The sequence below is a fragment of the Triturus cristatus genome, chromosome 2_1 (assembly GCF_964204655.1).
Source record: "Triturus cristatus chromosome 2_1, aTriCri1.1, whole genome shotgun sequence".
Lineage (NCBI taxonomy): Eukaryota > Metazoa > Chordata > Amphibia > Caudata > Salamandridae > Triturus > Triturus cristatus.
In genome coordinates this window covers 419,332,999-419,346,037 of record NC_140581.1, presented here as the reverse complement: position 1 = coordinate 419,346,037, position 13,039 = coordinate 419,332,999, and the positions used below count along the sequence as shown (strand labels likewise).

The window sequence follows — 13,039 nt, the reverse complement described above, 5'->3', positions numbered from 1 at the left end:
CCCATCACCACCAGACTCAACTTCCAGGAAGGAATGAAAGACGTTGCATCCTGAATGAGCAACAGCTGCCTGAAGCTCAATTTGGAGAAGACAGAGGTTCTCGTCCTCGGACCCTCCCCTTCTGCATGGAACAACTCCTGATGGCCCACCGCACTCGGCAGCCTCCCACCCCCACGGACCACGGCCAAAACCTCGGCACCATACTCGACTCCTCCCTCTCCATGACCCGACAGGTCAACGCCGTCACCTCCACCTGCTTCAACACCCTCTGCATCCTCAGAAAGACCTTAAAATGGATCCCCCCCGAATCAAGGAAGACCGTCATCCATGCACTCATAACCAGCACACTGGACTATGGAAACGCCCTCTACGCCGGGATCAACAAGTCTCTGCTCCGCAAACTGCAGACCATACAGAACACCGCAGTCAGACTCGTCCTCTGCATCCCTCAACATAAACACATCACCTAGCACCTGCGTAACCTCCACTGGCTCCCCGTCGAGACCCCGTCGAGAAAAGAGTAATCTTCAAGATACTCACCCATGCCTATAAATGCCTCCACAACACCAGATCCCAATATCTCAATGACAGAATCTCCTTCCACACACCCAAGAGGAACCTCCGATCTGCCGACCTCACCGAACCCCTGCTCATTCGCAGAAGAAGGACGGGTGGAAGAACCTTCTCCTACATCATGGCCAAGACTTCGAACGAGCTGCCGATCAACATCAGGCCCGTCCCTAACGTGCACATCTTCAGGAAGACCCTCAAGACCTGGCTCTTCATCTGACCAGAGCTACTCAGCTCCTTGAGACCCTCACAGGTGAGTAGCACGCTTATAATCTCCCTGATTGATTGCTTGAACTCTTGCACCAAAATTCAACTCTGTTGCACCACAAATGTCTGTAATAGATGCTCAATCAATCAGGTTTATTGTAAAGCGTGACTACTCCTCCGTTAGGGTCTCTGAGTTGGGGGGTGGCGGGGGGATCTGGGGTTCAGTCAAAGAGCCAGGTCTTGAGGTCCTTCCTGAATCGAGGCAATGACGTTGATTGCCTGAGATGAACAGGCAGGTAGTTCCAGGTCTTTGCAATGAGGCAGAAGAAGGATCGTCCTCCAGCCATGGTCCTAATGTGCCCGTGGGATGGTGGCCAACGCCAGTTGGGTGGAACGGAGATGTCTGGTGGGAGTGTAGAAGGAGAGGCGGTGGTTGAGGTATGCAGATCTGGCATTGTGGAGGGCTTTGTAGGTGTGCTTGAGAAGCTTGAAGGTAATTCTTTTGTTGAAAGGTAGCCAGTTAAAATCTCTCAGGTTTCAGGTGATGTGGCTGCAGCTTGGGATGTTCATGATGAGTCTGGTGGAGGCGTTCTGGATGTTCTGCAGTCTCTTTAGGAGTTTTTGGGTGGTGCCGGTGTAGAGTGCGTTTCCTTTTGCTGACGAGTGCATTGGTGACCGTTTTCCTGGCCTCGGTGGGGATCTACTTGAAGACCTTCCAAAGCAGGTGGAGCATGTGGAAGCAGGAGAACGAGACGGTGTTGATTTGGCAGTTCTTGAGAGCTTGGAGACCAGGATGATACTGAGGTTTCTTGCGTGGTTCATGGGTGGCCAAAGGGGGTGGAGCCCAGGATGAAGACTTTTATTCTTGTCTGAGTTGAGCTTGAGGCAGCTGTCCTTCATCCAGGTGGCAACCACCTTCCTCCCATTGTGGAAGTTGCTCTTGACGGGTGTGGGTTCATCTGTGTGGGAGAGAATCAGCTGGGTGTCCTACCCATTCTGCCCAATTGCAACCATTCCTCTTGTCGAGCAGGCTTGAATAGAACCTGGAGGAACAGGGCCAGCTTTGTTAAAAGTCATCACACTCACCTACTTTATCCATCGAATTAACTGGGCCAAAATTGTCAAATGATGGATCCTATTTCTGAAATCTTGTCCTTTGCAAATAAATCTTTCCTGCTCTCACAACGTCCAGTCTGTCTTTTTAAAAAATGTATCTTTATTACAGTTTTAAAGCATTGAAGTGAAAAAGGTTCAGGCTCACGCCTACTCATTATCCGTGTCTATGAAGTCTCTTCTGTCGGGGCAGAAACGTAACGCCATTCAGCATTCCTGCTTCCCCTTCAGGTACTGAAAAATAACCAAGTCACTTAATGAAACAATAAAGTACAGGTACATCAGAGTCAAATGAGGGCATATTCCAAAGGCAACAATGGGTCCTAGGTGCTGCATGGCATGGCACCGCAAGAATACCTTAGTATTCACAACAATGGGTTACTGAGAATATCCTGTGCTATAATCCTAACTATTAACAATTCCTCTCTCAGGGTGGCTTTTCATCATTCTTTGCCTCTAACATTAAGACATATGTGTCCCACATCATGCAGTTGAGTCCCTGTCACCCTTTAAGACGAAGCTGGGCTATGACATCTACCTCCTTCTTAGCCTATCTCACAAGTTCATGAAACCAGTGCCCCATTTCCAGTGCAGTGGTGGGCTTCCATGCCATTGCTATTTGCCTCGTAAAGAGCACTAAGGCCAGTGCAATACACCTGTGTGTATGCTTATCGCCCTTAGTTCTGGGTTGTATACCTAAGAGACAATGTTTGGAGGTGAGATGTATCACGTGCTCCACCACATGTCCGTCAGTTTACTCAGTGCCCCACAAAGGGCATTGCAGTTCAGTGTCATGTGATAGAAAGCATCAATTTCATTGTGACATCACGGACACTCCTATGGAGCCCCCAAGCATACCCGGTGATTGCATTTCGGTGTCAGGTATGTCTGATGTAAGTAGTTGAGATGTGTGTAATGAAATCATGGATTACTGGAGTCATTCTTCAAGTGCTTCTTTGCCCCCACTTATTGCTTGTCAAACAGTGCGGTGCCCATGGCAGTCTCCCACTTGATCATGGGCGGTAGTTCTGTCCCATGGTGTTGGGCGTGTAAGGCCCTATAAAGCACGGTAACAGCTGTCCTGGCATTGCTGTGCATCCCCCACCCCCAAAGAGTTGTGAGCAGTAAAGCACATGATGAATAACGTTATATTCCTGGAAGCGACCTGCTGGTATCCCATGGTCATCCCCCTGGACCTGAAGCGTCTTCAGCACCTCCTCCTGATACAGGTCCTCTGTTAGCAGTACCTCCGCCTCCCTCCTGGTGTGTGAAGTGCCCCGGTCGAGAAGGTCTGTTATCTTCACCAGCTGCTAAATCATCAACTGGGGGGCATAGAGCGGGTGTCTCTCCCTGCCACAGACATACCTATGCCAGCACCTGCATGCCACCAACATTAGTGTTTTTTTACGGAGTTGCCATCCAGGCATTGTGTCACAGCCATGTCAGGATGTGAGCGCCCTGCAGGGCGCCATTTACCTCCTCTCTCTCAGCAGTCGGGGCCAACCCCAGTCAGCGCATCAGCCATTGCAGCTGGACCACTGTATACTCTAATTTATAGTTGGGAGCCCATAGGCCACCATCCATGCAGGGGCATTCCATCGTCTGCAGTGCATACCTTTTCTTGCCCAACCCCAGATCAAATCTGACTGCAGCCCATGAAGGCCCTTAAAGAAGCACCCAGGCAGATGCTAAGTCGAGACTATATACAACAAGTGGGACAACATCAGTAGTTTCGCAATTTCCACCCAGCTCAACTGAGACAACGGTAATGAAAGTCAAAAGGGGTGGGAACAACGAGCGGAGGCCACCGCTCTATCTAGGTTACCGCAGATCAAATCTGAGTCTGAGTGATATACGTTCACCCCCAAATATTTAAGGGTGTCAAAATGCCACTCAAGTCTGGTGAGCATCATGGCCTGCCTCCTGTGCTCCGCTGGAGCAGGAACAAGCAGGATTTGGCCCAGATAATACGTAAGCCTTACAGGTCCCCTAACCAATTCAACATCGTCATTAGTGGCAGTAAGGACGTGCTAGCATCCCGCAAACAGATGAGGGCATCGTTTGCCCTACAGCAACACAATATGCCACTCCAGATCTGTGTGCACTCCCCAAGTCCTGGCCTTCATGTGCACCCAAGGTGCCGGGGGGGTGCCATTACGAGCTTGAACATAAGCGGTGACAACCTGCAACCCTGTTCAGTGCCTCAAAGTATTTCTATCCTGTTTGATATGATTGTGCTAGTTTTAATCTGTGCTGTTGTGCCTCTATAAAAGGTCTTTACTCACTGCAGGAAGATAGGGCCTGCTTCCATACTCTGCAGCACCCTCAAAAAGATATGGCCAGCCGAGTGTGTCAAACGCTTTTTCTGTATCGAGCGTCAGTGCCAGGCAGCTCTCAGGGTCACCCGTTCACGCCCCCATTAGAGTCAACTGATGGCGAATAGTCATGAATGTATTGCCTTCCAGTATAAAACTGTCCTGATCTGTGTGGACCAGTTTGTCAATAACTGACAGCAGCCTGTTTGCCAGGAGTTTCCCCAGTATTTTATAATCAAGGTTTAACAGCGATAGTGACCGATATGAGTAAACATTCTACAGGTCTCTCAGCGACTTGGGAAGCCACACAATCAAAGCTTCTCTGAGGGTGTTTGGGAGCACTCATATCTCTTCTTTACCTTCTCATAAGGTTTCAGCAGGTGTAGGGTAAGGAGCTTGCTAAAAGAGGCTTAATACTATTTAATAGGAGTCTCTTCTTAGAAATCCAGGAATGGTAGAAAGTAATACGTTTTATTGTACGTAAATAGGTGTTCCCAACAGAAAACAAACACAGTCTTCAAAGTGTCTCAGTTGACTCCACATGAACATTGTACCGTGCACTTCCAGGAGTTCTGAGAGTTCTATGGGACAAGGAACTTGGATACAAAGGTAGGGGACAGCCAGAGAGATACCAACTACATTGAATAAAGCTAATGTCTAAGAAAGGAGATGCTATATATATAGACTGCATTACTGGCTCCTGCAGCTTCTTTTTGCCCAAGGAATTGGATTGTGTCAGCCCACCTCTTTTGTGTGCGGGTTTAGCAAGGGACGCTGCCAGGCGGCAGCTTGTGACTGCACAAGGAGTACTGGTACATTGCTATCAGCTCACCACCCGGCAAACCTGTGCTCTAAGAGGTTGGAACGTATGCGGGGACTCAGGAAGGGTCTGAGGAGTCTTTTGAACTGGACACAACGCGCTTTTTCCTACATCGCACCACAGCCACATGGACTTAATTTCGTTTCCCCACGTACCACCCGCCCAGGTATGGAGCATTCTGGGTGTTGTAGTACTTACAGTGCTGCCACATGGTGGATGATCACATGTTTGGGGAGGTGCGAGCTCCTAATTGGGGGCGGAATACAGGATGATTTAAAAGTGGAGGCGTGGTTGTGTTTCAGTTTGGCAGTGGCATCTGAGGAAGGCAATCAAGCCGAAATGCATTATGCCAGTTATGCTTTACAATAAAGACCTTTTCCTGATTTCCTCGCGTGGCCCCTTCCTTCTGCTTGCTGGAGGTTGCTTTGGATATTGTCGCGTCAGCCAGAGACGCGTTAAGGTACCCCGTTCTGTTTAAGTTGGCTGACTGCATTACTGGCTCCTGCTTACGCAGCTTGTTTTTGCCCAAGGAATTGGATTGTGTCAGCCCACCTCTTTTGTGTGCGGGTTTAGCAAGGGACGCTGCCAGCCGGCAGCTTGTGACTGCACAAGGATTACTGGTACATTGCTATCAGCTCACCACCCGGCAAACCTGTGCTCTAACTGGTTGAAACGTATGCGGGGACTCAGGAAGGGTCTGAGGAGTCTATTTGAACTGGACACAACGCGCTTTTTCCTACATCGCACCACAGCCACATGGACTTCATTTCGTTTCCGCACGTACCACCCGCCCAGGTATGGAGCATTCTGGGTGTTGTAGTACTTACAGTGCTGCCACATGGTGGATGATCACATGTTTGGGGAGGTGCGAGCTCCTAATTGGGGGCGGAATGCAGGATGATTTAAAAGTGGAGGCGTGGTTGTGTTTCAGTTTGGCAGTGGCATCTGAGGAAGGCAATCAAGCCGAAATGCATTCTTCCAGTTATGCTTTACAATAAAGACCTTTTCCTGATTTCCTCGCGTGGCCCCTTCCTTCTGCTTGCTGGAGGTTGCTTTGGATATTGTTGCGTCAGCCAGAGACGCGTTAAGGGACCCCGTTCTGTTTAAGTTGGCTGACTGCATTACTGTCTCCTGCTCACGCAGCTTGTTTTTGCCCAAGGAATTGGATTGTGTCAACCCACCTCTTTTGTGTGCGGGTTTAGCAAGGGACGCTGCCAGCCGGCAGCTTGTGACTGCACAAGGAGTACTGGTACATTGCTATCAGCTCACCACCCGGCAAACCTGTGCTCTAAGAGGTTGGAACGTATGCGGGGACTCAGGAAGGGTCTGAGGAGTCTATTTGAACTGGACACAACGCGCTTTTTCCTACATCGCACCACAGCCACATGGACTTAATTTTGTTTCCCCACATACCACCCGCCCAGGTATGGAGCATTCTGGGTGTTGTACTTACAGTGCTGCCACATGGTGGATGATCACATGTTTGGGGAGGTGCGAGCTCCTAATTGGGGGCGGAATGCAGGATGATTTAAAAGTGGAGGCGTGGTTGTGTTTCAGTTTGGCAGTGGCATCTGAGGAAGGCAATCAAGCCGAAATGCATTATGCCAGTTATGCTTTACAATAAAGACCTTTTCCTGATTTCCTCACGTGACCCCTTCATTCTGCTTGCTGGAGGTTGTTTTGGATATTGTCGCGTCAGCCAGAGACGCGTTAAGGTACCCCGTTCTGTTTAAGTTGGCTGACTGCATTACTGGCTCCTGCTCACGCAGCTTGTTTTTGCCCAAGGAATTGGATTGTGTCAGCCCACCTCTTTTGTGTGCGGGTTTAGCAAGGGACGCTGCCGGCCGGCAGCTTGTGACTGCACAAGGAGTACTGGTACATTGCTATCAGCTCACCACCCGGCAAACCTGTGCTCTAAGAGGTTGGATCGTATGCGGGGACTCAGGAAGGGTCTGAGGAGTCTATTTGAACTGGACACAACGCGCTTTTTCCTACATCGCACCACAGCCACATGGACTTAATTTCGTTTCCCCACGTACCACCCGCCCAGGTATGGAGCATTCTGGGTGTTGTAGTACTTACAGTGTTACCACATGGTGGATGATCACATGTTTGGGGAGGTGCGAGCTCCTAATTGGGGGCGGAATGCAGGATGATTTAAAAGTGGAGGCGTGGTTGTGTTTTAGTTTGGCAGTGGCATCTGAGGAAGGCAATCAAGCCAAAATGCATTATGCCAGTTATGCTTTACAATAAAGACCTTTTCCTGATTTCCTCGCGTGGCCCCTTCCTTCTGCTTGCTGGAGGTTGCTTTGGATATTGTTGCGTCAGCCAGAGACGCGTTAAGGGACCCAGTTCTGTTTAAGTTGGCTGACTGCATTACTGGCTCCTGCTCACGCAGCTTGTTTTTGCCCAAGGAATTGGATTGTGTCAGCCCACCTCTTTTGTGTGCGGGTTTAGCAAGGGACGCTGCCAGCTGGCAGCGTGTGACTGCACAAGGAGTACTGGTACATTGCTATCAGCTCACCACCCGACAAACCTGTGCTCTAAGAGGTTGGAACGTATGCGAGGACTTAGGAAGCGTCTGAGGAGTCTATTTGAACTGGACACGTGTTTTTTGTCCTACATCGCACCACAGCCACATGGACTTAATTTTGTTTCCCCACGTACCACCCGCCTAGGTATGGAGCATTCTGGGTGTTGTAGTACTTACAGTGCTGCCACATGGTGGATGATCACATGTTTGGGGAGGTGCGAACTCCTAATTGGGGGCGGAATGCAGGATGATTTAAAAGTGGAGGCGTGGTTGTGTTTCAGTTTGGCAGTGGCATCTGAGGAAGGCAATCAAGCCGAAATGCATTATGCCAGTTATGCTTTACAATAAAGACCTTTTCCTGATTTCCTCGCGTGGCCCCTTCCTTCTGCTTGCTGGAGGTTGCTTTGGATATTGTCGCGTCAGCCAGAGACGCGTTAAGGGACCCCGTTCTGTTTAAGTTGGCTGACTGCATTACTGGCTTCTGCTCACGCAGCTTGTTTTTGCCCAATGAATTGGATTGTGTCAGCCCACCTCTTTTGTGTGCGGGTTTAGCAAGGGACGCTGCCAGCCGGCAGCTTGTGACTGCACAAGGAGTACTGGTACATTGCTATCAGCTCACCACCCGGCAAACCTGTGCTCTAAGAGGTTGGAACGTATGCGGGGACTCATGAAGGGTCTGAGGAGTCTATTTGAACTGGACACAACGTGCTTTTTCCTACATCGCACCACAGCCACATGGACTTAATTTCGTTTCCCCACGTACCACCCGCCCAGGTATGGAGCATTCTGGGTGTTGTAGTACTTACAGTGCTGCCACATGGTGGATGATCACATGTTTGGGGAGGTGTGACCTCCTAATTGGGGGCGGAATGCAGGATGACTTAAAAGTGGAGGCGTGGTTGTGTTTCAGTTTGGCAGTGGCATCTGAGGAAGGCAATCAAGCCGAAATGCATTATGCCAGTTATGCTTTACAATAAAGACCTTTTCCTGATTTCCTCGCGTGGCCCCTTCCTTCTGCTTGCTGAAGGTTGCTTTGGATATAGATATATATATATATACATATACATACATATATATATATTCACTGAAAAAACCACATGTTTCAGGGACGCTATAGTTAGGCTTACATTTCACTCGTACAAAACCAATGAAATTCAGCCGTTATAGTTTGCTGAGTTAACTATTACTCGCGCCCCCCGCAATGCACTGCTGGTGACATCACATATTACATCACTCATGACATGGTCAGTGGCAGTGGTACGTGGCCCCTCACATATCATTAGCATAGCCCCGGGGAGGTGCTGGTCACCGTGGCTGCGGGGGCCTCTGGGGGTCCCCTCATCATAATTTACCATTGCCCCCAGGACCTGACCCACCCGGAGGCTTCAAAAAGGGGTCTCCCATGCTCCGTTTAAAAAAAAAAAGAAATTGGTGGGATTCATGGACCCTACGTAAATCCTGTTGAAATATTTTTTTTAAATTCTTTTTTGGGCCCTCGGGGTGCCTGTGGGACCCTCTCAGCAGGCCTTGGGGTCAGGGTGTTTCTATTGTGCCCCCTTTCCTTGTTTTTTTACCTTTTGTCTTGTGACTCGGTTGAACCAAGTCACAAGATGGCTGCCAACACTTCCTGGTTGGAACTGTTGGCAGCCAAACAGAGTCAAGCTCGAGATCAGGAGGGTTCGCGGATCTACCGCGGTCACCAAATATTAATATTTCTAAATATATGAATTTGTCAGAAACTACTGAATGGCTTTACACCATGAGCTACCTTTTTGCCAAATTGGATGTTATTCGGTTCAGCAGTTTGGGCTGTAGCCTTGTCTAAAATTTCCATTGGAAATTAACCTGGAGAAAATGCGTTTTGGGATCCCTCTTTTTTCTCGGCCCCTGCTTGACGAATCACCCTGAAACTTTCAAGACAGGAGCTGACTGGAGCACCCTATTAGTTTTGAAAATGGTGCCAAAGATATTGGCAAATCAAAAAACGCTTTTCCGATGGAAACAAGGTCCTAACTATAACTACCTACTAGCGACCGCCTGTAGGTAATATATACATATATATCAGCAAGCAGTCCCGTAGTGATTTTCAGCCTATCGCAAGGAACACACGGGCACAGACCACAACAGCAGGTGAAATCCGGGGTCTATTTACTAGCCAAAAGTGGTCTACATGACGCGTTTCGGTCGCTGACCTGCGACCTTGATCACACAGCTGACTGGAGCACCCTATTAGTTTTGAAAATGGTGCCAAAGATATTGGCAAATCAAAAAACGCTTTTCCGATGGAAACAAGGTCCTAACTACCTACTGGCGACCGCCTGTAGGTAATATATTTATATATATATATATATACACATATATGCTGAATTTCCTGCTTACGCCACTGCGCTGCAAGGAATGCCTACACTACAGTTAAGTCCAAAATGCCGCCCGTGCCTGAACGTCAGGGGTTCTGATGTTGTGGAACTGCTCTGATAGAGGGTATCTCTAGAAACAGGAGAAATCACTCGGTGGGGACCAGCCCACTAGTAAAATGAGATACCCAGGGTACCTGCTGTGTCACCTTGGCAGACGTGGGAAAAGAAAAGCTGTTGTCAAGGTGAGAACGGTAGAGACAACTTGGAGACTACAGGCCGAGGTCTGACCAAATAACTGAAAGAGAGGAAGAGCAAGGAACGGTGAAAGGCAAAAGTCGGGATGGAGGCAGAGTGGACGGATATATATATTTTAATTTGATTTAATTGTTATAAAGCTTTGTTAAAATGTACTGCAGATCCCACAATGCACCATTATGGCAAAAGTGGGTATAAATAAGTGTGAGAGACACAGGACTCACGAACCGTGAGAAAAGCTGTGAGAGGGCTGAAACGCGTTGGTTGTGGAAGATGCTAATAATAAATTCAGCCAAAACCAGTTCCAGAGTGCCACGTCTTGTTTTCTGGTTAAAATTAATTGGGTCAGGATCCGACCCCTGCTTAGAGCATCAGCTGTGGAGCGCGCTGAGCTATGGGTCACATTGGAGCACATATATATATATATATATATATAGATATAGCGGCGCCGTGGTTGTAACTATGGTGAGCAGCAGGCATCCGACGAAGGCTATTCAGCCGAAATGCATTATGCCCTAACTGCTGTCTATTAAAGCTTCTACCTGGATTCCTCGTGTGGTCGCTTCCTTCTGCGATGTGGAGGGGTTCTGACGTATTGTCACATCTACCAGAGGCGTGTTAAGTGGCCCCGTTACACAAGCTGGCTGGCGGTAATTCTGGCATCTGCAGTTGCAGTTTCTTTTTCTCCATGGTTGTGGATCTACACCAGCCCACCTGAAAGCATCAGTCTGGCAATGGCCGCTGCCTTGGCAGATCGTGACTTCACGACAGATGTTGTTTCACTGTATTCAACACTTGGCATGCGGGACTTTTTGTCTTGAAGGCTGTAACATATGCGGGGACCCAGGGAAGCCTAAAACTTTATTTGCCTGGTACAACGCGCCTTGCCCTGCATGACACCGTCACATGGATTGTAATTTTCCGATTCCTCCACGTACCACCCACCCGGGTAAGTTGCATCCTAGGAGTTGCAGTGCCTACCGTGCTGCCGCTGGTGGATGATCACATGGATGGGGGAGGTGCCTGCTTTTAATCACGAGGGCACTGCAGGAACATTCAAAAGCGGAGGCGTGGTTGTAACTATGGTGAGCAGCAGGCATCCGACGAAGGCTATTCAGCCGAAATGCATTATGCCCTAACTGCTGTCTATTAAAGCTTCTACCTAGATTCCTCGTGTGGTCGCTTCCTTCTGTGATGTGGAGGGGTTCTGGCATATATCTATATATATATATATATATATATATATATATATATATATATATATATATAGATAGATAGATAATCTATTGGCAGTCGCCAGTAGATATAGTTAGGACCTATTTTCCATAGGAAATCCGCAACATTCTATTCCCAATAAGTCTGGCGCCGGTTGACGAATCTTCGCGAAATTTTCCAAACTTTCGGCCAGCTCCGCTCCTACCCTGAAAGTCTCGTGGTGATTCATCAAGCGGGAGCCGAGAAAAAAGGGGGGTCCCAAAACGCGTTTTCCCCATGCAATTTCCCATAGGATCTGTTGTTGCAGCTACAGCCCGAACCGCTGAACGGAATTACACCAAATTTGCCAAAGAGGTAGTCCTCGGTTCAGACTCGTGCTTTTTGCATAAATGGTGTGAATCCGTTCAGTAGTTCCTGAGAAACTTAGAGTTAAAAGTACATATATATCTATGGCCGGGGAGGATCCGCGCACCCTACCCGCACCGTAAGCGCACCCTCCCCGAACCGAGCGCGCACCCTCCCGATCGCGCTGTCTACATTCGAAACCAGGAACTGTTGGCGGCCATTTTCTGCCTCGGTAGAAGCGAGGCTGAAGAAGCAAGGGGAATAAGTGTGTAAAACATATAAAGGGGGCAGAGTGGAAATACTCTGACCCTCTAGAAGTGCGTAGGGGGTCCCAGAAGGACCCCCTGGGGTCTCCTTTAAAAAAAAAAACGGCGAAATGCACGCAGGGTGCACGCATCCTATCGTGTTTGGTGCATGGATCCTCTCGCATTGGGTGCGCGGATCCAAAAACATGGAAACAAATATATAAAATAAAGTTTTGAACATATAGTTAAAAAAATATTTTGAAAAATATAAAAAAATATGTTTGAAAAACCCACTAAATTCAAATTATATTTTTTAATTATTAAAAGAATTAATTGAAAAAATAAGTTTAAAAAATGGTGATAAAAAAGTATTTAAAAAAACATAATTAATGAAATTGACACACTGAATTGGAAAAATATCAAAATCATTAAACATGATATCTTTAGAGATAAGTTATAGATAGGAATTAGCATTTAAAAAACCTTTGAAATTCACTGAAAAAAACATAGGTTTCATGCACGTTATAGTTAGGAATTGGCATTTAAAAAACCTTTGAAATTCACTGAAAAAACCAAAGGTTTCAGGGGTGTGATAGTTAGGAATTGGCATTTAAAATGAAATAAACATTTTATTTCAGACTGCTGTGTGGAAAAAGTCTGTCCCTCTCCATAACTGTCCATTTTCCAACACTACAAAATTTTTGTTAATTTCTTTTATCTTCTCAGGATCATAGTATTTATTGTACTTGTTATAACTAGTACTAGGTTCCTTTAAACTGACCCATTGTCCTACTTTCCATCTTTATTCTTTAATGCCCCATCTGTTATCATATGCTTTTTAATATTTTCTTTGATGTTTGACAGTTTTTTCTTTAATCTAATGTTTTTCCATCTGGAACAATTATTTTTTCAAAAAGCCAATTTGGAGAAAGTTTGAAACCAGGTTTACAACCTCTCAAGAAACAAAATGGAGAGCACCCAGTAACGATAAAGAAAAAAAGGGAGGTACCCTAATGCTCAGAAAAGGGACGGTGTAGCACAACAAGAGAAACAAAGCAAATCCC

At 47.4% G+C, this 13,039-nt stretch overlaps 1 protein-coding gene across 1 annotated transcript in view; it reads left to right on the top strand.

Moving 5' to 3' along the window:
- The window catches only part of ADAMTS6 (ADAM metallopeptidase with thrombospondin type 1 motif 6), a 1,840,341-nt gene that overhangs the window by 1,011,129 nt on the left and 816,173 nt on the right, over positions 1-13,039 (top strand). The gene's annotated exons all lie outside the window — the stretch shown is intronic.